Source organism: Peromyscus maniculatus, chromosome X (genome assembly GCF_049852395.1).
Source record: "Peromyscus maniculatus bairdii isolate BWxNUB_F1_BW_parent chromosome X, HU_Pman_BW_mat_3.1, whole genome shotgun sequence".
NCBI lineage: Eukaryota > Metazoa > Chordata > Mammalia > Rodentia > Cricetidae > Peromyscus > Peromyscus maniculatus.
The window spans coordinates 19960381-19966380 of record NC_134875.1 but is presented as its reverse complement, the minus strand read 5'-3'; positions in this window follow the sequence as shown (position 1 = coordinate 19966380).

Here is a 6000-nt window from a genome sequence, read left to right as displayed (position 1 = left end):
TTTACCTCCAGAGGAAAGAGTGTAGGGTCTACTAGGCAGCACCTGCCTCGCTGATCATTCAGGCATCACAAACACTATTAACCTGAAGTGATTTGCCGACACCTTCCTTCCTGATAAGTGTCCCAAATGTAACCCAACACACCAGAGGTTCTCCAGGCACTTCTAAGAATGATGAAAGTCAGGCTGGAGGAGTTCAGAATGGAGATTGTGGAGTCATAATCTTGGTCAAAATTTGAAGAGTCACTCAGTGCTCTGATGAGTCCCTGAACCAATTGTATGACCAGCTCTGTGACAGTTAAAGACAGTACACCTGTTTTGACCCGGAGGCCCCTGTGCACTGGACAGTGGTCAACACAGCTTTTGGCCAACAGTTGATAACAGATGTTCACTGGAAGCCCCAAATGCAAGAGGGATTTTACAGGGATACATCCTGAGCAATTTATAGACATCACCATCAAAGTGGGTGTTAACTGGGAAAAGGCTGCAAAAAAATGATGGTGCTCACATTGGGGACTAGAGAAAATTCAGCTTCCCCGAAATTCCTGCAACAGTTGGTTTCCATATGAAGGTTAAAATAACTGGTTTCTTTTCTGATAGCACACATGAAAATTCAGATGAACAAAAACGAAAATAAAATTCTTACAGACATTATGAGGGAATATGTTATTTTATTTTACTTATTTTTATTGAAAATAGATTCTTCTTGGCAAAGACCAAGATAGCCAGGAGTCTCTCTTCCTTCAAGATGCCTCAGTGAAGGAGTCAGTGATGGTAGTGTCTGGGCCTTGCTATAATTATGCTCATAGTCAGCCCTTACACCAAGTATGCAGTTTTGATCAACCAGGCCACACCCACCCTACAACTACCCAATGCCTGTGCAAGATAATGGGAACATGCCTAATGTACCCAGCCACTCCCAGGACCCTCAGTTCCCATACCTAGAAAGGCTGAAGAACCTGCAAATAATCCTGCTGATGGATGAGGACCCTACCTTGTTGCCCCCCAATAAAAATGTGAAAACCAACTCCCCCCAAAAGGAAAGAAAATAGATTCTTCTCTCATACAATAAATTCTGCCCACAGTTTCCCTTCCTCCTTTCCTCCCAGCTCCCCACCACCTCCCCTCTCCTCTAGATCCACTCCCACTCATTCTCTCATAAGAAAAGAGCAGATCTGCAGGAGACAACAAAACAAGATACAATAAGACCAGGCAGTTGCTCTCACACCGAAGCTGGACAAGGCAACCCAGCAGAAGGAAACGAGTCATTGGAGATTATTTTAATTTTTTAAAATTTATTGCCAGGTGGTGGTGGTGGTTACACCTTTAATCCCCGCACTTGGGAAGCAGAGACAAGTGAATCTCCGAGTTCGAGGCCAGCATGGTTTATAGAGTGAGTTCCAGAATGGCTGGGGCCACACAGAGAAACCCTGTTTGAAAAGCCAAAAAAAGAAAATTACGTTTTGTGTGCAGGGGTTTTTTGAATGCATGTATTTATGTGTACCAAATGTGTGCCTGGTATGTTCCAAAGAGGCCAGAAGAGGGCACCAAATCCCTTTAGACCCTATAGTACAGGGGAATAATTTTATGATTCACAGTAGTATTCTTTAAAACACATAGGGGCTAATACTCAGCATACAGAACTATAAATCAGCTGATGATGTAGCTCAGTGGTAGAGTGCAGTGTAAAAAACATGAGTTTGATCTTCAGTGGTGAAAAACCAGCAATAAGCACCACAAATCCAAAGTTGATTTATGCAACTCATACAGTTAAGTCTGAACTGTAAAGTGAGCAAAAACCAATTAGCTGTTTTGAGAAAACAGGAACAAAATCCTCACTAACGGTTTGCGTGCCTAATCTTAGGAGTGATTAGAGAAATACAAGCAAACAATGGCAGTAACAACAACAAAACTCACAGAGAGGGGCTAGGGAGATGGCTCCTTTGGTCAAGTTCTGGCCTTGCAAGCATATGGACTTAAAGTGGGAGCCTAGAATCCACTTTAAAAATCCAGGCTGGCAGGCCAATGCTGGGTAGGTAGAGACAGGCAGAGAGATCCCTGGAGCTTGCTGGCTAGCCAGGTAGTGGAACTGGTGACCTGCAGGTTCAGTGAGACCCTGTCTCAAGATTTAAGATGGAGAATGATGAGGCTATGCATTATAACCGCCTACACACACACACACACACACACAGAGAGAGAGAGAGAGAGAGAGAGAGAGAGAGAGAGAGAGAGCACATATGTGTACTCAGAAGAACATGTGGGCACACATACTCATAAATCCGAATTATTTTTTACTTAGTGGGGAAAGTCAGTTCCTTTCTCATTAGGATGCTGCAAAATCATCAGGATGTCATTTTTTTCTTAATCAACTTATAAGACTAAAGCAGTCCCTGTAAAAACTATGTCAGTTATTTTCTTTTTCTGGACGCAAAGGGTACAAAAATGGCCATTAAAATTATTTCCTTTTTTGGTGATTATACTAGAATTACATAACTTCCCCCTTCCTTTTCCTCCCACTGTACCATCCCATAGAGCTCTCTTTGCTCTTTTCAAGTTTAGCCTTTTTCTTTTTTAACAGTGCACAGGTAGGAAAACAGTGAAAGCAAACAGCTTTTGGGAGAAATGCCCTCGCTCACATAAAGTGCATGCAAGACTGGTCTGGAAAAATGGCTCAGCTGTTAAGAGCACTTATGGCTCTTACAGAAGACTCCAGTTCAAAGCTCCCGAATGATGGTCAGAACAGCTTCTTTATTAACCAATGGTATTCACAGACCATCCCACAGCACTAAACATTTTCTGAAGCATCAAAAATTTTATGAACTGCTATACTTACTGATGAAAATGTCCCACAGAAACATCTATGAAAAATGTGTTTTTCTGATTGGTCGATAAATAAAAAATTGATTGGCCAGTAGCCAGTCAGGAAGTATAGGCGGGGCAAGCAGACAAGGAGAATTCTGGGAGGAGGAAGGCAGAATCAGTAGTAACCAGCCAGACACAGAGGCGGTAAGATGACAAGGTAGAACTGAGAAAAGGTACCAAGTTATGTGGCTAAACATAGATAAGAATTATGGGTTAATTTAAGTGTAAGAGCTAGTCAGTAATAAGCCTGAGCTAATGGCCATATGGTTTGTAATTAATATAAGCCTTTGTGTGTTTATTTGGATCTGAGCGGCTGTGGACTGGGCAGGGCACAGGAAAACTTCCAAATACAATAAAGTTTTGTAGTAATTAGTCAAGACATGAAATGGTAAATTGGGAATTTGACCTTAAATGTACTTCCTAGTTTATTAACACTTTATTCTGTTTAACTAAGCATAACAAGTCTGTATATCATTTCTGCAGAATCTTTCATCTTTGTATCCTTGGGATTTGTTTAGTAAGAAGTGTCTTTCTGTTTTAGAGTTTGGAGAACTCAGAGAAGAGCAGCTATGATCTGCTTACTAATGCAGAAAGTGAACTTAAAAAAATTTCAGTGTTTCAAGGCAAACTCATGAAGCAAACTCTAAAGTACACTTTGTCTTGTAAAACTTCAGACTAATGAAAGCATGAGTAACAGTAAACTAAAAATGAGGTAACTGTTGCTGTCTCCTTCTAGGAGTGATTGCAATTATTTGGCTCTTCAATTTTTATTCTGAAGATTCTTTTAAGAAGGAACTTGAGCCAGAGTAATGAGACATAATTACAATGTTAGCTAAGGGGTATGTCTTTAGAATAGAAATAGTTTACATTGTAGTTCTTAATAATTAACTTGTTTCAGTGCAAGAGCCTCTTCATATTAACTTCCAAATAAAATCTAAATGACTATGTAAGTAGCAAATACTCCTTTGTACAGAACTTCCACACACTATTGTAGTGATTTTTTCCTTTCTAACACTGTTAATTAATTTTTATCAATAAAGATTATTTAAATTTATATTTTGACATCAGTGTTTTATCAGTTCCCAAAGGTACGTGATACAAGTGTAGAAGGTTACATTGGTTTGATTTGATTTGATCTTGAGCTATGCACTTATTGTATTGTGTGTTGTCCAGGAGGGTCTACAATGTCTAGGCTCAAGGTGATCTCAGAATCCTATGTAGGTACTGTGAGACATATGTGCTTACATTGTTCTTAAGAAAAAAAAAATTCCCTCTCTCTGACTGGACTCCTGGAGCTTGACCTGGTGTTTGGCTGTGGATCTCTGTATCTGCTTCCATCAGTTACTGGAATGAAAGCTCTATGATGACAGTTAGGGTATTCACTGATCTTCTTACTGGGGTAGGTCAGTTCAGGCACCCTCTCTACTATTGCTAGTAATCTAAGCTGGGGTCATCCTTGTGGATTCCTGGGAACTTCCCTAGCACCAGGTTTCTCCCTGTCCCCATAATGTCTCCCTCTATCATGGTATCTCTTTCACTGTTCTCCCACTCTATCCCTATGTGAAAAAAAAGAAAAGAAAATCCCACAAAATCTATCTTATAAACACTATATATTTGCTTACTTACCACAGCCTGCTCTGAGAAATGAAAATGTTTCCTGTTCATTTATAAAAATTCATTAAAAGAATGCACATTTGTGTCTTGGAACAAACTAAACTGCTAACATGGTTAATGCAAGTAACAAAATTTATAAATATCGGGCTCCGTTTTCAGATAAATGACAACTACCCTTACTTAATGATTAAGAATACTTCACATGTCTTCGAACATTAATGGCTTAGAATGGTTTTTATTTTGATGTTCAGCAAATATATAGAAGCCTGATTTTTATATTCATTTCTAAGCTGTTAATTTTATTTCTCATTTAAAACGTTCATAATTATACATAAAAAGGGATGAAAATTTGTTTTACCAAATATTGAGTATTTAAACATTTCTTTGAAATCAGTCAAACCTACATTTTTCTAAAATTCCCTTCAGTGACTTAATCATTCACACAAAGACATCAAGTGTTTTCCTTGACTGCTGTCCATCTTATTTTTTTGAGATAGGGTTTTCTCACTGAACCTGGAGCTGGCTGTTTCAGCTACACTTGCACTTCAGGTAGCCCTGCCTGGCGTCTGTCCATCTCCATTCCTCCAAGGCTAGGGTTACAGATGAGTGCTGGCACACTTAGCATTTACTGATCGTGGGGTCCACGCTGGAAAATATAAAAACATGTTTTTAATGAACAGTCACAGTCTCTCCATTTGTTATAAAAATAATACCCTAGTGTAGCTTGATTTTTTCGCCTTGCCCACAGTCAGGACAAATCTTTGTCACCCGCCAGTCCCACAGCCGCTCAGACCCAACCAAATAAACACAGACACTTATATTGCTTGCAAACTGTATGGCCGTGGCAGGCCTCTTGCCAACTGTCCTTATCTTGCTAACTGTGCTTTTATCTTAAATTGATCCATTTCCATACATCTATACCTTGCCATGTGGCTGGTGGCTTACTGGCGTCTTCACATGCTGCTGGTCATGGCAGCGGCTGCAGTGTCTCTGGTCATGGCGGCGGCTGCAGCCTCTCTGGTCATTGCGGCGGCTGCAGTGTCTCCTTCTGCCTTTCTGTCCTTTTATATCTCCTCTCTGTTAGTCCCACCTATCTTTCCTGCCTAGCCACGGACGATCAGGTTTTATTTATTAACCAATCAGAGCAACTTGACATACAGACCATCCCCCAGCACAGCCAAGTGCAGACCATCTCAAACACCTGCACTCAGGCCCATGGTCCTAATCATCCTCTATACGGACCTGCTGGGTAACGCCACAAAGAACCTGAGAATGGGCTCCCACAGGACCTACAGAACATCCCACAGCACTTCCCCTTTCTTTTTTTTTTTTTTTTTTAAAAAGGAAGGTTTTAACTTTTACACATCTCCAAAGCCAGCTTGGTATATTTGGGAATTTGGGCGTAGCTTCTCTTAACTACTTCCTGCTGGAGGGGGGCGCTGTATCTTATGGGGATGCAAAGAAAATTTTAGGATCATGGAGTAGTCCGTGAGACCGTATCGTCTGAGCCAGTTGCCTTGAAATGAT